The sequence below is a fragment of the Bidens hawaiensis genome, unplaced genomic scaffold (assembly GCF_021521415.1).
Source record: "Bidens hawaiensis isolate Kalapana, Puna unplaced genomic scaffold, B.hawaiensis_p1.1 tig00000142_1, whole genome shotgun sequence".
Taxonomy (NCBI): domain Eukaryota; kingdom Viridiplantae; phylum Streptophyta; class Magnoliopsida; order Asterales; family Asteraceae; genus Bidens; species Bidens hawaiensis.
In genome coordinates, this window is record NW_027491019.1 from 6,269,525 (window position 1) to 6,292,176 (window position 22,652).

The window sequence follows — 22,652 nt, forward strand, 5'->3', positions numbered from 1 at the left end:
TCATCATTTGTAAGTTTTCAGATTTCCTAGTACGGATGAGAAGATAGAGTCATCACAAGTAAAAATGCTGAAAGGGTGATTAGTAGAGTTTAACCTTCTATGAAATAGTCACTTGAACAGTCAAGAACGGGTTAGGGTTGACTTGAATGCTATCTTGATTCAGGAAATTGTTTGAAGATGATTTACAAGGGAAGAGACAAATTTGAAGAATTGAAGATTATTTGATGCTCACACTGAGTTTATTTATTTTTGTGATGACCTTGTTACTTGAAGTTGATCTTTGAAGTTCAAAGCCTCGTTCATATGCCCATACAACTATATCCAAAAGTGATATAAGAGTGATGATTCGAAATGGATAATGGGAGAAGTTTAACATGAGGGGGAGAATTTCAATGAAAGACAACGAGTTATGAGGTGATCATGGAAGAAATTCGATGGCATCGGTCTAAGGGGGAGATTGTTGGAACTTATATTTTAGATCGATGCATCGAATTAATTTATGGGTGAAAAATATATTATTTGGTCTCAACCAAGGGTGGATGGCTTGAAGACCAAGTCATGCTAGACTAGTATAAATAGTTGTTTTTATTCATTTGTCTAGTATGAGTGAGTGTATTGTGTATTGAGTGAGATCTAGGGTTTTAACCCTTTGAGAGAGTCTCCACCTCCAGGATGATCTCTCCTGGAGGCGGTTGATATTTATTGTGTGTGTATATATGTATGTATGAATGTATGTATGAGTGGTTTATCTTTATGAGAATCATTCGACTAATGAAATCATACTGCCAGTTCTATCTTGTTTGTGTTTCGATTACATATGTGTGTTCATCCTACTTTATTGATTATTGTTAATCGAATCAGGCTCTCTCCCAATACATCTCATCCGTCCAAACATCTTTCAAGAGTGAATACGAGTTAGATTCGATCCTAACCCCAGATCCGAGCTCCACCGTTAATACCGATTATTCACGCTTCCGCACCGAGGCTCGGTTCTGTCATCTTTCAATTCAACCTTTGGTGGACACTCCAAGGATGGTTTTGTATCCGAGTTGATCTCCGTTGGCAAGCTCTCAAATTGATGTTTCCATGGTAGCCTTCCCTCTTGCATAGCTAAGACATCTTGTTTTTGTTCTTCCATCCGCAATGCACACACGTGTACCTGTTCAGAATCATCACAAATACAAGCTTCCACACAATCTTCATTATATTCATGAGGAATACAATGATCCTACATCTGCCATAAAACATTCTTCACCACTCAAAGAATTAGCAACGTTAGTAAAAACATTAAGGCGCATTTTTCGATTAACAAACGCCATGTCAATAGTACGAAATCTACAATCAATGATTTCATGGGTAGTGTTAAAAAATGGTCAACCAAAGATAATATTTTGTTGTTGACTTGGGTCACCGATGAATAATCAATCTAACACTAAAAAATCCTCTGGATAATAAAAATCCTCCACTTTCACAATTACATCATGCACGATTCCACGTGGTAGTTAATGAGACAAATCCGCCAATACAACCGTGGTCTCAACTCGTTTCGAAGGATCAAAGTCATATTGGTCATATAAATCTCCCGGAGAATGCTTACTCCGGCCCCAAGATCTAGTAACGCCCTAGACATTTGAAAATCACCAACTTGAATATTAATTAAGCGTGTCCCGGATCTTGAAGCTTAGGAGGAAGTTCTTCTTTTAACACCGCACTTACCCGCTTGGCTAAATCCACCCATTTAGGCACTTTTTGTTGCCTCTTTTGGGTGCGCACTATTCTTTCAAAAATTTAGCATAAGCGGGTACTTGCTTAATTGCCTCAAGCAGAGGTAAATTCACTTTTTCCTGTTTAAACACCTCCCACATTTCCTCCTTTTGAGGACCCCGTTTAACAATTACATTTTTCTTACCCGGGTCAAGCAAAGTCGAAGGAAATGGAACCGAATTTGGTTCAACTTCCTTGTTTTTATCTTTAAATTTGAAGCTTGACCTGAATTTTGTAACGGTTTTTCAAAAGTGACATGTTTAGTGGTTTTATTAGTTTCAATTTCATCATCACTTTCATAATCCATAATGTCCTTAACTTCCCCATCAACCACACCCGGTGACAAATTTGTTATATACTCTTTAACACTTCTTACACACTAACATGGCTAATAGGAACGTTACGGGATGAACTATGAGATGGATTTACCTTAGTGTCGCTTGGTAATTGGCCTTTGTTTTTCTTCAAATCTGACACTTCGGATGCGAGTTGACCCATTAGTGTGGTCAACGATTGAATGGCTTTATCTCGGACTTCATCCTTTTTGCATGCGAATTTCATCAAGTTGATTTCTCCTTTGCATGTCTTCTTGCATCACCTTGAGTATCTCCATAACTTCATTCCCACTTGATGAACTTTGACCCGAAGACGCACTTTGACCACCACCCCTTTGACCTTGAAACCCTTAATTATTCCCGCTATAAATATTACATTGATTGTTAAATTGTTGGCGAGGAATATATTTGCCTTGATTCCCTTGGAAATTCGGGTTGGATTGAGTAGCCGGATTTCTATAGCGAAAATTTGGGTGATTTCTTAACCCGGTGTGGTAACTATTGGAGTTCATATTGTAATTCCAACCACCTCCCCCTTGAAGTTCATTCACCTCCTCCACTTGTACTTGACCCACCGTACACACCTTCAAATCATGACCTAACTCATTACAATCCGTACAAACATCGATTACCTGCTTAGTAGCTTGTACCCCCTCCTTCTTCCGCGGCTTGTACTTGTGGTCTTCCAATTGTCGGCCTTGATTGTCTTACGGTTTGAGCCTTTCTCTTTGATGTGACCGCCATTTGTTCCAAATATGCCCAATCATATTGTTCATACTTAGTACCAAATATACCATTTGTGATCGACCTCAAATCCCGTTCATCTTCCATACCCAACCCCACTTGAAAAGAATTTAACAATTCCCAAAGAGCAATATCATGATGAGGACAATTTTTAATCATCATGTTAAACCTCTCAAATGCTTCATAAAATATTTCACCCGATTGTTGTTGGAAAGTTCTCTAACTCCTTCTTGCATCATTGGTCTTTTGAGCCGTGTAAAATTCTTCCAAGAATCTTTGTTGCATCTCGGCCAAAGTATAAATGGATGCGGAAGGTAATGTGTAGACCAACTTAACCTCATCCAACGAAAACCCTTGACCCCCAATCGTGTGGAAAATAGAGTCATATGCCTCCAAGTGAATGTAAGGTTCCTTCGTTGGAGGGAATTGGTCCTCACCTCAAATGTCCTTCCTTGTTGATTGTGAGGAATAACCACCGGAGACAGATTATTAGTGATTATCGGTCGAAAATGATCTTCAATCCCCTTTCCCATCTCTCTTGAATGCCTTCTTGGTACCCCCATTGGTACTCTTGGTTGACCCATTTGCCTATAGACGGGCCTTGGAGGTGCGAATTGTTGAAATTCTGGTTGGGGCATTTGTTTTTGAAAGGGTTGATCTTGTTTTTGCCCTTGTGGTTGCACTTTTTGTGGAGCTTGTTGTTGTTGAATAACCGGTGGCGGTTTAACTTGTTGTTGAACAACCGGTGGTGGTTGTCTATTAAGTTCTTGCACCAGTTTCGTTTGTTGCCCGTGTGCATAAACAAAATTCCCTTAACTCACCCATTGACTTCCGTCACCCCCCGTGTAGTAACCTTCCACTTCATACCCCTCAAATTCACTGTCAAACCCATATCCATAACCAACACCTTGTGTTCTTGAATATGGCATGAAAGGTGGGGGTTGATATTGGTAGCTTGATTGTGGTTGTTGAAAGGTTGGTTATTGGTTTTGTTGAGATGATGATGCACCAAAGGTAGGGAAAAGGTTGGTAATAGGTGGCAATGTTAATGATGTTGAGTAGTTGAAATGAGCAATTATGGGTTCGGTTGTGTGAATTGGTTTCAATTCACTTAATGTAGTAGGTATGGTAGTAGTGATCGGTGAAGGTGAAATTGGTGGAGGTGTTGATGGCAATGTTTGACCCGAACTGGGAACTGCTGAATCCATGGTGCTGTTTGATGCAGTTGGAGAACCAAGAAGCTTGTTCTCCCGAGGTAACACTCTGTTTCTTCTAAGTGTCTGTTCAATCTCGGGATCAAATACTAGTGGTGATGACCTGTTGGAGCCTCAAGTATCCATACACCTGTAAGTACCTACACACTAACACAACCAACGTTAACCCGAAAATAACAAACAAAAACTAAAAAAAGCTAACACACGTAGCGCACTACTCCCCGGTAAAGAAAATTTGACGTGAGATTGAAGACTCACTCAAAAATAAACAAAATACAACTAATTAGATAGCGGTAAGTGGGTGTCGAAAACAGAGAGTTTGTGGAGCATGTGTTACTAAGTAGCTTTGTAATCTGACTATAGTAAATTAAACTAAATTGCATAAAAAGTAAATTCAAAGATTTGTTTGTTTAGCTTAATTAACAAAAATAACTGAAAACAATTTAATGAGTTTAACTGAATCAATAAAAAAAAATGCTCTCTCCCAATTTCAGGTTTCCAAGATTGATAATGTTAACTTTTACTTTTGGGAAGAACTACATAGACATAGTTCGTGAGTGTGTGTTTGATTGTGATAAAAGAGGACTAAGTACTTGGATTGTAAAAAGGAAAGGTTGTCACTCGATAATCCGTTTAATATAGCGAACCCTAATTCCCTTCCAATAAATCCAGATTGCCTATGGCACCAAGAATTGATGGTCAAGGACACGCATTGGACTATACTAACAATTACTAATCAAATCACAATCACCATAGAAATATAATCATAAGATCAAACTACTATCCCACAAATAACATAAACAATTACCAAACATTCAATCGAAAACCTTACAATTCGGCAGAGAACACAAAGGATTTTAGCCACACATAATTTGATTCACCATCACATCAATTAGAGTATGCATATGAATCACAAACACCAAATCAATGATTACAATCACCAAACTATTGTTCTTGGACTCAAAATTCGCCTTTAGGTCGTTCTTAAATGTTGGATGGATGAAAAGACACCCAAAAACAAAATAAAAACAAAAGAAAACGGCAGTTACAATCTCCGGAACGTGGCTCACGGTGGCTACCGTGGTCCACGGTGGCTTCCACGGTTGACCAGAACCCCATGGTACGGTGGGTTCTTGTTATTTTGATTAGTAAACCATGGCCCACGGTCCAAACCGTGGGCCATGGTGGTCTTCAGCCACCTTCTCCATTTTTCTCATTTTCTCGCCTTCTCGAGTCTCCTGTTCCTTCGGTTTCCTCTTTGCGTGTCATATAAGCTCCGGAACCTCCCTTTTAACATGCAAATAACAATACAACAGTAGTTATCTCGTCCCATGAAATTAGCACTTATTACATGGCATTTCATATCATTTAAACACACTTACGGGACATACTCCGATGCACCCGTCAGAAGTATCTAATCCTAACTTATACGTAATATTTTCTTTAGAGATACCTATCATGTCAGAGTGTTTGAAAGCAAAAGTGGACTTCCTTTGTTTTAGGAAGGATACCAGATCCTCTTCAATATTGCTGAGGATACCGGATCCTATATACACTTTTACATCTGGATCCTCATGTTCCAAGGATACTTCTTTAAGATCCTTCTCCCTTGCTTCTAGCACCTCTCTGGAATTGTGCTTTGATTGCAATGAGATGGTATGTTTCGTAGCGGGCTTCATAGATGAAGTAATATCCTAACTTATGCGTAATATCCTCGCCTGTGCTTGGTCACTATCAATCTTCACTACTCCCCATGGGGTTGGAAGTTTGATACATGGATGGTAGGTGGAGGCTACTACTTTCAACTTGTGAATCCAGGGCCTGCCAAGAATCATGTTGAAGCATGAACATCTATTGCTTAAACACCAACACCAAGCAATATCCAAGGGGGAATTTTCCAGTACATAAAATGTCTATCGCTTTGGTCTTGTATAGTTAGACGTACTAAACTTTTTAGATTTCATTTTCAAAGGAGCGTATAAGTCATGTTACCACCGTATAAGACTTACGACGTATAAGTCTTATACACCGGGGAGACTTATGCGGACCTATAGGTTGTGTTTAAATAGGCATAGACTTGTCATATTTTGAGAGATCTTTGGAGAGCTTTTTGGTCCAACTTCTATAATTGTCCTATCATATTGTAATTCACTAATATTGAGATGTATGAAAAAAAGAGAGAATATAATGAGTAATCTTGTTGTTATCAATCATGTTTAGGGATTCCACACATTAACGTTGATTCTTAATATCTATCTACGTCTTGTTCTCGACACGAACATGTTCCTACATGTGGTATCAGAGCTTTGATGCTCGATATCGGAAGAAAATACAAGAACTACTCGTTTCATGTCAAGAATCGATCTATTTCTCAATTCGTTAAAAGTTCGTTCTGGATTAGTTAAAGTCAAATCATGTCCAAAGTCTCAGAGATTTTTCGTCTTTGTTTATAGATCAAGTCTAGAAAGTTTCGTTGGGTTTCGAGTTCGTTTACTTGCTTAAACGTCAAATTTCGTTAAAAACGCGAAAAATTGGCCTATTCCAAAATCAAAATCTGATTTCACCAAAATGTTCATTTTGATATTGGGAACAGTTCTGGAAAATTTTGTGTGATTTAGAGCTCGTTTGATACGTCAAACGTCAAAAAATGTTAGAAAATTTTTAGATGTTTGGACTCAAACGGACCTAAGGGCTTATACGGAGTATAAGTGGCTAGTTGGACTTATACACCCAAGGACTTATACAACCAAAGACATATACGCCCAAATACTTATACGCCCTAAAAGCTTATACGTCAGAAACTTATACGCCAAAAACTTATACGCTGGAACACAAAAATTTGAAAATTTTCAAAATGAAAGTCTTGAGTTTGTTCAATGGTGAAGATGCATTGAGAAGAAACAGAAGGCAATTTTGAAGAAATAATTTGTTGATTTTGAGATGATGAATGGAGAATCGTTTGATCGTTTAATCAAAAGATATTGCAAGCTTGTGAGCGAAATGAAACATATCGGAAGTGAGAAACGTGAGTTCGAATCAATTGACAGGTTGGTCGATACACTTGTTTATGCTTCACCTGAAGTTTGGGGTACATTCATTATGTAAATAATATCAAACCCCAACACATACCATCTCTCACAATTCATCGAGAAGATAAAGGATCATGAATTGTCTTTCCAAAAGGATAGTAAAGTTGATGTTTATGAAAGTTTGGAAAAGTGTGCTCATGAAAAATCAAGTGAAAAATGTGAGTTACTTTATCAAGAATTTTAAAAACTCACACTGACTCTTTACTAAATGAGCTTAAACGTGTTATGGAAGATTATAATCAACTTCAACAAAGCGAAAAGGCACTTGGGGAAAGAATTAATCAACATGAGAAAGCCGTAAACAGATACTTTGATGAAAATGTTGCACTTAAACAAGAACTACAAACCGAGATTGAAAGAGTGGATTTGTAGCTTAACGATTATAAAGAAGCATCTTTTGTCTTGGACTATACTCTTCCCAAACCGATCGGTAATGATGAGGTAATTAAGGATGTTTCTTATGGAAACAATGATCATGGTGTGGTTTAGAAGGAAGAGAAAGTTAATAAGGTTGAATTCGTACATGGTACGACATCTGAAAGCAAGATAGAAATCCAATATCGAAATTAGTTCAATAAGAATTTATTTGTTTAAAAATACGAAAGTAAACAAACTCGTAAGAATAGTCCTAATTTTGTTTACATTCTTAAATCAGATGTTACATCTAAAAGTAACAAAGATGTTCTTAAAACAAAAAAAGACCAAAGTTTCAAAATTGAAAATCTAAAAATACGAGCTCAAACGTGAAATCAAGTATTCCAAAGGATCCTCCGAAACAAACTTTCAAAAGAAAAGACGATGCCGTTAAAAATGTTTCGGGGAAACCAAAAGTTGTTGAGACTGTTGATTTAAAAGATTGTGATGGAAAATGGTTTGAAATGTTGAAATTTTATTTGAAAAGATCCAAATAAAAGGTATATTATTGGTTCGTTAAGAAAAAAGACTCTCTGATCAAGTTCGTGTGGAAAAGGAGTCATGTTCTGAAAGTTCGAATAACAATGTCATATCAGTCCAATCCGAAAGTTTAGAAAATTCAACGGTTTTGAATGTCAATTATGAAAGTTCAGATAGCAAGAGTTGTGATTTAAAGAATATCCCTGAAGATTCTGAAACTATAGACTTGAGGGGGAGAATTATTGAAGATGACTTAATGATCGAAGTTTTTAGAACCTAGTCTAAGAAATATCCGAGGGGGGTCTGTTGAAGCATGAACGTCTACTACTTAGACACCAAGACCAAGCGATATACAAGGGGGAATTTGTTAGTACTTAAAATTTTTATTGCTTTGGTCTTGTATAGTTAAACGTACTGAACTTGTTAGATTTCTATGTCATATGAGCGTATAAGTCATGTTACCACCGCATAAGACTTATACGACGCATAAGTCTTATACGCTGGGGAGACTTATACGGACCTATAGGTTGTGTGTAAATAGGCATAGCCTTGTCATATTTTGAGAGATCTTTTTAGATCTTTTTGGTCTAACTTGTATAATTGTTATATCATATTGTAATTCACAAATATTGAGATATATGAAAAATAGAGAGAATATAATGAGTAATCTTGTTGTTTTCGATCACGTTTAGGGATTCCGCACCGAATCTAGATATTGATCTATGTCTTGTTTACGACACGAACACGTTCCTACTAATCACATTACAGCATGATAGGTTATCTATAATACAAAACTTTTGGAAAGAATTAACTCCCTCTATGTAAATAGGAATCTTGATATCCCCGAATGTATTTTTGGTTTCTCTACGAAAACCAACGAGGGCAGGTGATCTTGGTGTGATTTTTGTTTCAGGTATGTTCATTTATTGAGTACATTGGCTTGAATGATGTTCACCGAACTCCCGCCATCTATGAGGATCCTGCGAACATAATGGCTAGCAATAAATAAAGTAATAATCAAACCGTCATGGTGAGGATACTGGAGGTGCATGCGATGCTCTTCGTCAAAGGTTATGACCCTTTGATCGGTTAAAGTTGTCGTCCTGATGGGTCTTTTTCCGTTCTCCACTTTGGTTTCTTTAGCATGTCGTTTTTCTGAGGAGAATGAGATTCCACAGATGTTCGAAAGTCCGAAGATAAAATTAATAACTTGTGCATCAAGTGGCGGTGGAGCAGACTTTTGTGGGATTTCTTTAGGAACCTGGATCCTTGATTTCTTTCTTCCGAAAAGCTCTTTGAAGTGCCCCTTGCTTAGAAGATACCCAATTTCTCTTCTTAGACCAATACAATCATCGGTCATGTCCACGAAGTCTTCATGGTATGCACAACATTTGAATTTATCCTTAAAGGATGCTGACTTTTCATTCTTCCGATGCCATCTTGCTTTTCCTCCAAGATCTCTCATGGCACATATTAAGCCAGGAGAATCAACGGAAAAGCAATACTCTGATATCCTTGGATAATCCTCACCATCGTCATCTTTTTCGACTGCATGGATGTTTTGGTTGTTGAACTTTGAATAAGGCTTGGAATTGTTGTTCATGTAGAAGGATCTGTGCTTCTTATTGGGTGACTCTTGTTTTTGTAAAGTGCCCAATCTTTCAAGGACCCTTTTATCATCCTCAAGTCTGATAAATCTGAGTGCCCTATTCCTGACTTCATCTAATGTCCTCCATGGGGTCATAATAAGATCATCATCAAATGGGAAGCCCTATTGTAATCCCATCTTGAATGACTCAAGAGCCATAGCCATGTCAAGATTTGGGATCCTCAAGGCCTCCCTTCCAAACTTGGTGACGAAATCCCTTAAGGATTCATCACGAGGTTGGACAACACGGTATAAATCACTAGTTAATTTTTCAATATTGAATAAATTAACTATATGGGAAAATGAAGTAATAAGTAAGGAGGAAGACTTAGCAGCCACTTGAGAGCAGATCCAGTTAATGCGGATCCAAAATCTTTGCACAAGTAGGCTTCTTTAAGTCTTTTCGGAATGGGATTGATTACCATTCTTTCCATGTATTGAGCCATATGCTCCTCTGGGTCAGTTGTGCCATTGCAAACCTTCATGTTGGCGGGGTGGGGTGAAAGCGTTTCGGGATTTCATCGTCCCATATCGGTGGAGAAAACCTGAATAGCTTATGACTTCCCTCTGGAATTTCAGGAATGAGCCGAACCACCCTTGCAACGCTGGATATCATATCCTTTAGTTTTTGTAATTCCTTGGCCATGACTTTATTGATACTTGTATCCTGTGTAGAACCAAGGTTAGTGTCTAAGGATATATGATTATAAAGGTTACCTCTTTGTTGATTAAAGGTTGGTATCCCAGAAGAGTATCCAGGATAGGATGCATCAGCTATGATAGTTGGTCCACTGAAAGCAATGGTCTTCATAGTGATAAAGTCTCCCTCATGAACCTCTGACGACCTTAGGTGTTGAACTCCGAAAGGTCCTTGACTCTGCATGAAGGATCCTTGGGGCTGATAGTTGGAGGATCCTTGATGAAACAATCCTAAGGATCTTGGCTGAAGGATGGATGATCATTGTTGAAAGATTAAGGATCCTTGAGTGTGTTGGCCCATGGATCTTTGATGGAAGATCGAGGACCATTGAGCATACTAACCCATGTACCCTGGTTGAAGGATAGAGGATCCTTGAACATGTTGCGTCATTGTTAGTGCACGGTTCTGGTCATCTCGAGTCTTTGTAATCGTTTGTTTGTATTATTATTATAATGTAAGGGTATTTTAGTAATTACAAGCCCATTCGTTAAATTTTTATTAGTAATTCGTTAAGCCTGTTTAACGAATGATTGTTAATATATTATTCATGTCCATTCGTTAAGGATGTTTAACGAGTGATTGTTAATATGTTATTCATGTCCATTCGTTAAGGATGTTTAACGAATGGACCTTAATCGTTATTGGTATTGTGAAGTCAAGAATTTGACATGAAACGTCTTAAGGATGATTAAGGGAGATTGGAATATTCTCAACACTCATTTGAAATGGCTAAGTATGGAAACCGAGCACACTTGGACATCCGAGCAGGGTTTTACTTGTCCTAGAAAGGTATTTTCCCTATCGGACAAGGTTATCTTCTTGAAGTCTACTTATGTTTTAATCCGAGCAGGGTTCACTTCATCTAGCAAAGGTGTTCTTCAAGCCGAGCAGAGTTTGCTAACTAGCAAACTCTTGGCTAAACTAAGCTTCTGAAGCCAAGTACTTGGAAGATCTAACAAGGTTTGATTAATAAACTGTAGTCCGAGAATGCTTGTTGAAAGTGTCAAGAAATATTCTAAAAGAATATTCCTGATTGAGTGTAACGGCTGTCCTAGGATTAGTACAGACAATACATTCCTTACAAGAAACCCTAATCGATTAACATTTGTATGAGTCCTTTCTATAGATGGAAATCTTTTGAATTATTGTTTCTGTTTGTTACATTTATTAATCCTTAAGAAACAACCCTATTTGTCTCTGATTCCGCCGTTAACAAACAATTTTCTTTGCTAAAATATCAATCGTCATTACACTCTTGTCGACACATTTACTGTGTCGGTTATGACTTTATTGTGAGTGTGAGTGATCAATCCGGGACCGACAAGTGGTATTAGAGCTTGTTCGTTGCTGTTCGGGTGAAGAAATTGTTGCTATTTGCATATCTGTAAAAGAAAGATCACGTAAGTAGAACACTGTTTCATTGAAGTATGACGTCAGCTGCTCTGTTCTTCATTCTCTTCTAGATCTACAAATTTACGGTGTCTTCTTTTACTTATTTTAATTAAAGTTTGCATCTTTATTACTTAATCATGCTCCAATCGAACCATATACATCAGATCTGACGATTTGATTCTTAGATCTGATTATTTTCAAAATTTGATTTTTACTCTGTTTTAGCTGTTCTCTGTTTTTGTTTTTCAAAATACCAAAATGTCTGGTTTTGAAGAGCAAGAAGTTTCCACTAACAAAATTCCTAGACTGTACGGACAGGAAAAGTTCATCAAATGGAAGGCTACTGTGTGCTATAACGATGCTGACATGTGGAATTCAATCAAGAATGGTCCACAAGCAGCTGATGGTGCAAACCCTAACACTGTTGTGCGTGATAGGATGAGGAAGGTAGACGACAGGGCCTTAGCTATGATCAAGCTGGGACCGTCATGGGAAATCTTAACCAAGGTTGCACATCACACAACAGCTAAGGCTATGTATAATGCAATCCTTGAGATGTTTGAAGGTAACACTGAGCTAAAAAATATCAAGAAACAAAGACTCAAGCAACAGCTTGAGAGGTTGAAGTACAAGCATGGAGAAAGATTAATATCAATTCTTGAGAGATTTCTAGCAATTGTGAATGACCTGAGAACAACTGATTATGTGATGACAAACTTTGATCTAACCACAAAGTTACTGAATTCAATGCCAAAGGAGTGGTATACGGCCAGCAAATTCATCCTTCAAAAACCAAATTTTGAACAACTCAAGTTGGATGATGTAATTTGCTTCCTTCAGGCTGCTGAGATAGAGATGATTGAGAACGAAATGATCAAGGAAGAGAAGCCATGTTTCCAGGAGTCCAATGCTCTTATTGCACCTATGGGAAACTTGTCCACCAAGAACCTACAATAAATTCTTATCATAGAGGAACCAAATGAACATAGTGTTGAGACACCTAAAGCATTTGTTGGTGGTAGTACAAGTAACGAAGGAAACCAGTCAAGATTCAATGTCCAACTCATAGATGACAATGATTTTGCCTCCATGGCAAGTGGACATTTACCTTATTCAGGTGGAAAAAAGTGGTAATGGAAATGAAACTCAAGCATTATTCTCTATGTTCACAAAATCATACAATGCATTTGTAGCCAAAAATAAGATCCACACAAGTGTCATTCAAGATGATTTGGAACAATTAGATGCTGATGATCTTGAAGATATGGACTTGAAGTGACAGGCTGCAATGCGTGCACTCAAAAGCAAAAGACTTTTCAATAGGACCGGAAGGTCTCTAGTCTCTGGTCCAAATGAGAGGATTGATTTTGATAAGTCCAAGGCAATCTGTTACAATTGCCAAAAACCTGGACACTTTGCTAGAGAATGCAACCAGCCTAGAAATTTCCAGGTGAATCAGTTCCAGAACCAACAGCCTAGAAATCAGCTGCAATACCAACAGAACCAGCCAAGAAATAACAACTTCAACAACAACAATCCCAACTTCAACAACTATGAACAACCCAAATGAATAATCAACAAGTTGTGTCTCAGAATCAAAACTACCAAAGAAACCAATACCCTCAAACTGCTTCAAATAACCCCAACAGAAACAATCAAAATCAACCCAGAAATCAAGGGAATGTAGCTGTTGCTACACAACATGAAGGGAATTTTGATTGGAGTGATCATGTAGATGATATCACAAAGGCTAATGTTGCTTTGATGGAAAAGATTGAGAATGAGGCTGAATCTTCTTCTTCACAGGTACCTTCAAGCTCAACAACTGATTTACTTGAAACAGTTAATGCATTGAATATGAAGGTAGGTAAGTTGGAGAGTGAATGCTTTTGAAAACAAAGCATCATTAATGGGTATGATGCAAGTGATTTAGTCAATGAAGAAAATATAAAAACTCTTGAAGATGATTATGTGAGCAGTTATAGGACTCAGTCAAGGTATGTGACTGAGATTGATGGTTTAAAGAAAATGATTGTTGAAGAGAAGGTGAAGAATACCAAGTTACAAGGTGAGAATGAATTTCTGAAGAACTTGGTTTCTACAGGAAACATTTGTGGTATCTTGAACCAAGTAAAATAGGAAGATAAATACAAAGATGTTCCACCACCATTCAACAACAGTTATTTGTTAAAAGTTGACAAAGTAAAGAGAGAGGGATATCTTCAACAATTTAGAGATGCCTTTCAAGAAAAGAAGAATTTGTTGATCTTTACAAGAAAGTTGAAGTGAGTGAAGAGGGAAAGTTTGTAGTAAAAGAAGATGTAAGAAAGGACAAGTCAATAGGAGTTCAAGTCTTTGAGGAAGACTTTGATTTTGATAATCTGAATGTAGATGACTTAAGTGACTTAAGTGATCATATCATAGATGAAGAAATTCAGGTTGCAGAAAGAAACAGAAGACTGAAGAAACCATAATCAATAGACAAACTTCCATTGTTGCCACCTATGACACCAAAGATGAAGAAACAAAATGAAAGAATGAAGAGAGAACATGTGTCCTTTGACATATGTGAAAGGACAAATGTGAGCTATAATGCAGTAAGGCCACCAAGCAAGGCTGTCTTGTAAAGGATAAATGATAACAACAACAAGAAGGTAACTGAAACAGTTGATGGTGACAACTTCATCCCAGTTTACCTAGTTTTCTCTAGTCATGAAGTGTTTGATATTGGGGAAGTTGAAACTATGGAAGAATATGAGAAGAGGCAGCCAAGGCATAAGGGAATCCTAGATGAAGAGCCTATAAATATGAAGAAAATCATCTTTGTTAAGAGCAAGACTGAAAGACAAGATATTAAGATTGAAGAGTTTGTTCCTTGATTGCTCATGAAAGTTTCAAAGGAAATGTGTGGTGCAAGAAATGTGATGAATATGGTCACCACACTGATTCTTGTAATGAAAGATTCAACTTTAAGCCTTTTCATGTTCCCAATGAGACAAAGTTTGGCCAAAACTTTGTGCTTTATAAACAGAAATATTATGAATATCTGGGAAAAGGAAAGGTGGGTGGAAAGGTTAAGGAGGAAAGAAAAGTTGAAATGAAACCAATGAAACCTATGGCTGAACAAGTTATATGAAGCAAGTCTCCCAAGAAATCTGAAACTGTTGTCAAGAAGAACTTTCAACCTTTGAGAATTATATCCAATCATGACTCAATATCTGTTAAGTCTGATGATTCACAATAGTCACCAAATTATGGAAAGAAAGAAAACAAGGGTCTCTTTTCAAGGAAGAAACCAACTAAACTAACTGGTGATGAAAAGTTTCTTTTGAAGCATGGGTTTGAACCACATGGGTTTTCATGGAAACCAAGAGGTGAAGTTCAAATATATAAGAGTCATGATGTGAGAGAGTTTTCTAACATAAAGGACTATGTAGTAAATGACAATCAAAGCACAACATCTTTTTTGAAGACTCTAAGAGAATGTGGTTATGAAACAGACAATTCAGATAACATTGAAATCACCCATGAAGATCCTAAGTCCATTCCTCTCACAGCCAATGCATCTATTGTTACTATTTATGATGATTTGCAAGTTGAATCAGCTTGCAGTTCATCATCTAACTAACTACTCTCTTTCATATGTGCAGGAACAGTCCACTCCAGTAAATGAAGTATGGTATATGGATAGTGGATGTTCTAGGCACATGACTTATGACAAGAGGTCACTTGTTAACTATGAAGAGAAGTTTGAGGGTCCAGTGTCATTTGGCAGTGATAAAAATGGTGGAAAGATAGTTGCAAAAGGGATCTTAACCAATGGAAAAGTCACATTTGACAATGTCTTCTATGTGGAGGGACTACAGTATAATCTGTTAAGCATATCACAAATGTGTGATAAGGGTTATAAAGTTGGTTTTGATGATTCACACTATTTCATCTTAAGACCTGAATATGTTATCCCACCTGATATGATTATGATGATGGCTCCAAAGAATGGCAATTTATATGAACTTAACATGAAGGATGTTGTTTCAAGGGGTGGTACATGTTTTGTCTATAAAGCCACTAAAAATGAGTCAAAATTGTGGCATAGAAAGTTGTGTCCTATCAATCTAAAGAACATGAACAAACTAGTCAAAGGTGAGCATGTCATTGGTTTGCCTTCTAGGGAGTTCAAGCTGGATGAAAATTGTGTCTCATGTCAACAGGGAAAGCAACACAAGTCTTCTCACAAGACTAAACTCATTAACTCAATTGATCAAGTGCTTGAAATTCTTCACATGGATCTCTTTGGTCCTATGAGTGTACCAAGCATTGGGAAGAAAAGATATTGTCTTGTGTTTATTGATGATTTCTCAAGATATACTTGGGTCTATTTCCTATGTACAAAGGATGAGGCTGCTGAGTTAATTATGAACTGTGTAACCAGGATTGAGAATCAACTAGATAAAAGGGTTAAAGTGATTAGAAGTAACAATGGCACTGAGTTCAAAAATGGAGTTATTGAAGAATTTTGCAACAACAAAGGAATACTTCAACAATTCTCAGCTCTTAGAACTCCTGAATAGAATGGTGTTGCAGAAAGAAGAAACAGAACACTCATTGAAGTTGCAAGAACTATGCTAGTAAATGCTTATCTACCTGTTACTTTTTGGGCAGAACCCATTAATACAGCCTGCTATGTTCAGAACAGGGTACTTCTTAACAAAAGTCACAACAAGACTCCTTATGAAATCTTATTTAATAGAAAGCCCTACATCAAGTTTCTCAAGCCTTTTGGATGCAAATGTTCACTATTGAACACCAAGGATTATTTAAACAAGTTTCAATCTAAATCCTTGGATTGCTTCTTTGTTGGCTACTCAACACACTCAAAGGCCTACAGGGTATATGTGAAAGATCATTTGAGTGTGATTGAATCATCTGATGTAGTCTTTAATGAAAATCAGTTCAACACAGTTGATGGTGCAGCATGGCTTTTTGACCTTGAGAAACTTATCAAGTCCTTCAAGATTTATCCTGAAGACTTTGATGATTCATTTTGCAAAACAAGTGTGATTGAAGTGTCAAATTAGAAAACCTTGGATTGTGAAAAATTGCGGAAAAAGGTTGCCAGTAAAGAAAGTGAATATACATTCATAAAGGATCCCTCAAGTACAAATGTTGAGCAAGTTCAAGAGAATGATCAAGAGAACAATCAAGAGAACAAGATCAAGCAAAACAGTGCAAGATGATCAAGTTCAGAATGGGGAAGATCCAAGAAACCAAACTGGTGAAGAAGAAACTGCCACAGGGGAAAGGTTTCAAGATTTATTTGACAGATCAAATTTAGGAAACAATGGTGCATCTACCTCAGGACAGAACAATGAGGAAGCACCTGAAGTTGATGACGCAACAACTGATTTGGTAATTGAAGAACCAGATCTCAATGAATCAAATATTGACACTACTATGTCTACATATATGATAGTTCAAACCTCTTATGTTGATAAGAATCATCCTTCTGAAAACATCATTGGAGATATATATGAAAGAATTACAAGAAGTCATTCTGAATCTGCAAACATTTGTTTGTATTCCTGCTTTCTATCCCAAATAGAACCAAAGAACATTGTTCAAGCACTCAAGGACAACAGTTGGGTAGAAGCCATGCAAGAGGAGTTGACACAATTCAGAGATCTACATGTTTGGGAACTTGTAGACAGACGTAGAAATAGATATGAAATTGGAATCAAATGGGTTTTTAGAAATAAAAGGGATGAAAGAGGTATAGTGATTAAGAACAAAGCTAGACTTGCTGCCTTGGGATGCCTACAAGAAGAAGGGATAGACTTTGAGGAAGTCTTTGCTCCTGTTGCAAGACTTGAAGCAATAAGAATCTTTTTTGCTTATGCTGTCTCAAAGAATATAAGGGTATTCCAGCTTGATGTCAAATCTGTATTCCAAAATGGAAAGATAAAAGAGGAGGTGTATGTGACTCAACCACCAAGATTTGAGGATCCAGTGTATCCTAACAAGGTGTATAAGCTGAAAAAAGCCTTGTATGGATTACATCAAGCTCCTAGAGCTTGGTATGATGAGTTATCAAACCATCTACTTGAAAATGGTTTCCAAACAGGAGCTATTGACAAGACCCTCTTCTACAAGAAGAAAGGAAGGGATTTGCTCTTGTTGCAAGTCTATGTGGATGACATCATATTTGGGTCAACTAATGAACATATGTGTATCGAGTTTGAAGAGGTAATGAAATCCAAGTACAGTATGAGCTCAATGGGAGAAATGAACTTCTTCCTTGGATTGCAAGTTCGGTAGAAGGCTGATGGGATTTTCATCTACCAGTCTAAGTATGTGCAGGACATACTAGAAAAATTCAAGTGTAATGAGCTTAAGACTACTTCAACTCCTATGGATCCAAAAGAAAAGATGATAGCTGATGAGAAGGGGGAGCGAGTGGATGAACATGAATACAGAGAAAAAATTGGATCACTGATGTATATGACTGCTTCAAGGCCTGATATCATGTTTGCTGTGTGTGTTTGTGCAAGATTCTAGTCAAGTCCTAAGGTTTCTCACATGAATGCAGTCAAGAGAATCTTTTAGATATTTGAAGGGAAGACCTGATTTGGGAATTTGGTACCAAAGAACCAGTCATTTGATCTGATTGCCTACACAGATAGTGACTATGATGGGTGTAATATGAGAAGGATGTCCACTTCAAGATGGTGTCAATTTTTGGGTGACAGATTGGTGTCTTGGCAATGCAAGAAGCAGACCATAGTGTCAATCTCAACTGCAGAAGCTGAATATATTGTTGCATCTGCCTACTGTGCAGAAGTCCTCTGGATTCAAAATCAGATGTTTAATTATGGTCTAAATTTCTTAAACACCCCTATTTACATTGAAATACCGCTGCATCTTTTATTATTAAGAATCCTGTGCAACATTCCAAGACTAAGCACATTGAAATCAGACATCACTTTATAAGAGATTGTAGTGAAAAAGGTTTAATTGAAGTGAAAAGAGTTGATACAAGTGATAATTTAGCAGACCTATTCACAAAACCACTTGATTGAACCAGGTTAACTTTCTTCTGAAAGCCCTGGGGATGATCAAATCTAATGAAGTCTGATTCATGATGTGTGCTATCAATGCCTCTATGTGCTAATTGACCATTTATGATAGAGGAACTATGTGTTTGTTGTGAATGCTTGAATATGATATGTTTGATGTTAACTGATTTGTGCCTAATTGATTATCTGTGAAAATTAGATATCTTTGATACTTATGCTTGTTTATCAATTGCTTTTAGTGATGTCAAGATAAGTGTTTTGAATTGACTTACTTGATTATGAATGCTTATCTGATATCATAATTGAGTGTTTAAATATGTATGTAATCTGATCTGATGATGTTGTTAGGATGAATTAGACTATTTCATGATGTGAAGTTTACTTGTGTTAATAATGTCATCAATGATTATGATTTGAATATGTTACTTTTCTTTGTGTCAAGATGTTATGCTCAAATTGAAACTGGTAAGAAACACTTTTGATCAAAACAATTTTTGATAACTCACAGCACGTTGTTAATGGTGTAGAGATATGATAATTGTGACATTTGTCAAATTCGGGTGTCGATTGTATTCGTATTGGTACTGTTTTATGTTGTAAACCTGACCCGTTTGTAACCCGAACATTTCAAATATATAAAATATTGGATTTTGTCATTTATAATATATAAAATATATAAAATATTGAATTTTTATATTATGCATTGTTTGACCATTTAAAACATACCCATTTTCATGCAAACCATAAAGAATCATTATACCCAACCCTTCACTCCTTCCCTATATATACACATTCATCTTCTTCATTTTACTCTTGCTACATCTCCAAATTCTCTCTCAAAACTCCATAGATTCAAGGTTGTTATTTCTTATGTGTTCTTGAAGGTTTGACTTCCAATTGTCAAACCAAGTTTAATCTTTCATTCTAATTATCTTATGTAGTCTTATTAATACTTGTTTATGGTGGCACAACATATATATAATACACACCCCTTGTAACCTTTGGTAGTTGCTTCTCCGACTCCGGTTGGTTAAGCTTCGGAATACGTAAGGCAAGGCTTCATGTAGGACTTTCGTGGTCCTTGATATATATACACTTATATAACTTGTTGCACATATTAATCTTGTTTAACTTATGCTCTTTTTTAGTTTGTTTGTCATATTTATTAAGTTCCATGATGGGGGTTTGTAGAGACTAACCTTGGTTTAACCGTAAACAGTCCAAATCGTGAACCGAACTTGTTACTAGTTTTGTTAAATAATTTTTTTAAAGATGCTTTATGTTAGATTTAAGTTTCAAAATTCATATATATAAGTTGTTGGTTATTTGGGCATGTGGAGACCATCAAGGAACGTATTGTGAGGTGGAAATCGAACCGATCCGATTTTTACTCGCTTAAGACACACAAGTGTGTTTTTAGTTGTCAAGACTTGTATATTTCTCTAAAAATAGTTTACAAAATGATTTGAATTATTTTCTTAAGTACTTTGAAATGTTGGATCCAACTTGATCTCATAACATAGTTTGGACCGACAAAACCGAATCTCGCTTAACGGGCGCTGTTAGTTCTAAAACAATAGAACTACATACTTGGTTAAGTCTTAATAAGTTTTATTGAGTTATCTCATAACATTCATTATTTTGGAAAGTTGGCCTTGGGTTTGACCAATTATCAAGACCCGAACCAACAACCCGAACACTCGTTAAAAACCCGTTTTAGTATCTTTATCCCAATGGAACTTGCATTTTTGCATTTTTCTCACCTTATTACTTAACATTGGTTAAGTAAGTATTAAGGTTAGATACTTTAACCCGGTTTCGAGCAAACTTACATTTTTAAAAGGGTTATTATTATTAATTTTTAAATAGTTACATTTTAAACCTTGAACTTTAATTGTTTACTTTTTGCAATAATTATTTTATTTAAAAATCTGCAATACAACCTTTCTAAATTTAAGACTTTCTTTTGTTTAGGCTTCATACGTTAAACCCGTCGTTCCGGAAAATCTTCAAATTACCAACTTTTCAAGTTAATTACTTGAACGTGAGTAACTTCATGCCCCATTTTCTATCTTTTGTTTTGGGGTGACATTTCATACTTATTCAAATCAAATGCTTTATACTTGAGTCTTAAACCACAAACATTATTGTATACTTTACTCAAATAAAACCTCGATTTGGTGTTCTATGCTTACATGATTATATGCTTATGTGTTTACCGCTTTTGGAAGGTTTATTCATAAATTCGTGAACTATCTGGTATTCTCTTATAGCACGGTGCCGTTAATGTATTCTTATTAACGACCTCATGAAATCCGAATCTATTTGGTATTCTCTTACAGATGGTGCCGCTAATGTATTCTTATTAGCGACCTCATATTATTCAAATTATTTCTATTTATTTGTTGTTTCGTATACAAGATTGTGGCTTTTCTATTATATACATATATGCTCAAAAACTATGAATTGCTCACCAACCTTTGTGTTGACAAACTTTATTTTATGAAATGTTTCAGGTTTGCATCTAGGTTGATTTTGGAGTTCGGTGAAGAAAACGTCACAAATACCGTTAGGATATTAGCAAAAATGAACAATATTTGATTTGCTATATTTTGTTATATGTTGTTATATTTTGTTGTATTTGACTTATGATTATTGTTATGTGACATTTTCGAGTTGTTAAATATTATCGCTTAAAATAGTGTCATGCGCTTATGGGCAATCGTTACACGTCGGCATGTTCCGCCGCCTTTGGTCGGGGTGTGACAGTTCAGTTCAAGCTTTATAGAAGCTTAAAAGAAGGTTCTAAAGAAAAGTTTCAAAAGAATTACTTTTGCCTAAAACTATGTCATTTGCCCAAGTCTGAGGAGCATATACTTGTATATGTTTGGTCCTGTCATCTACTTGTAGATTTGAAAGGATAGCCATTAGTCAAAGACTGAAACATTTGGGGCGATAGTCATTTATTCTTTCACTTAAAATTATGCCATTGACTCTAAGCCTAAAGGATATGTATTTATTTATGTGTTTGGTCCTCCTGACTACTTGTAGACAGTCAGGTTAGCCATTAACTCGGTAGCTAAGTTGGGGTGATTGAATCTGGTAATATGGGAAATGATAGTACATTGACTATGTCACACTCTCAAAATCCACTAACGGAGTTTTACCGTCAGAGGGTGTGAACTAACAGGATCAGAATCAATAGTTATAATCAAACACCATAAATAAAGTTTTCAAAACCACCAAGACATCAAGTCTTAAGTAAAATGCGGAAGCGAAAAGTGTAAAGCAAATAGTTGCGCCACACAGGACGACTTAAAACACAAGTTATAAAAATTTAAAAGAAGTTTTAAAACAATGGTGTTCAGCGAATGCATGTCCTATGCCGCTCGCTAAGTGTTCAACATACTAAAAGTGTCAACACAAAGGTTGATGAGTTCACAGGTTTACATAAATTAAAACATTTTGTTTTAGCATTACCAGATAATGTTAAGTAAATTATATATTAATAGGTTGCTAACATATCAGGCATGCATTACTAAGTGTTCGACACCGAAGCCGACTGTTTAACGATTGCCTTGCCACCACGTCAACCACGATCATGGTAATGTGTTAGCCAAAATTACACCCACTCGACCTACAGTCGAGTTTAGAGTTGGGTGGGGTTTGTCAAACCCAGTAGTACTACTCAAAGGTGACTCGCTATTATCCAAATACTGACCGGTTCGATGTTTAGAAGGACTTTAGTTGGTTTGTTTGCCACTTATCCTTGCAAGTGATATATAAAAGTAACAAAATT

General features: G+C 36.6%; 1 non-coding gene across 1 annotated transcript; it reads left to right on the forward strand.

The window, feature by feature from the left end:
- The first annotated feature begins 2,973 nt into the window (after positions 1–2,973).
- LOC143584078 (small nucleolar RNA R71) lies at positions 2,974–3,081 on the forward strand. Its single transcript, XR_013144300.1, has one exon. It is a non-coding gene; the product is annotated as a small nucleolar RNA R71 (small nucleolar RNA).
- Positions 3,082–22,652: the final 19,571 nt, after the last annotated feature.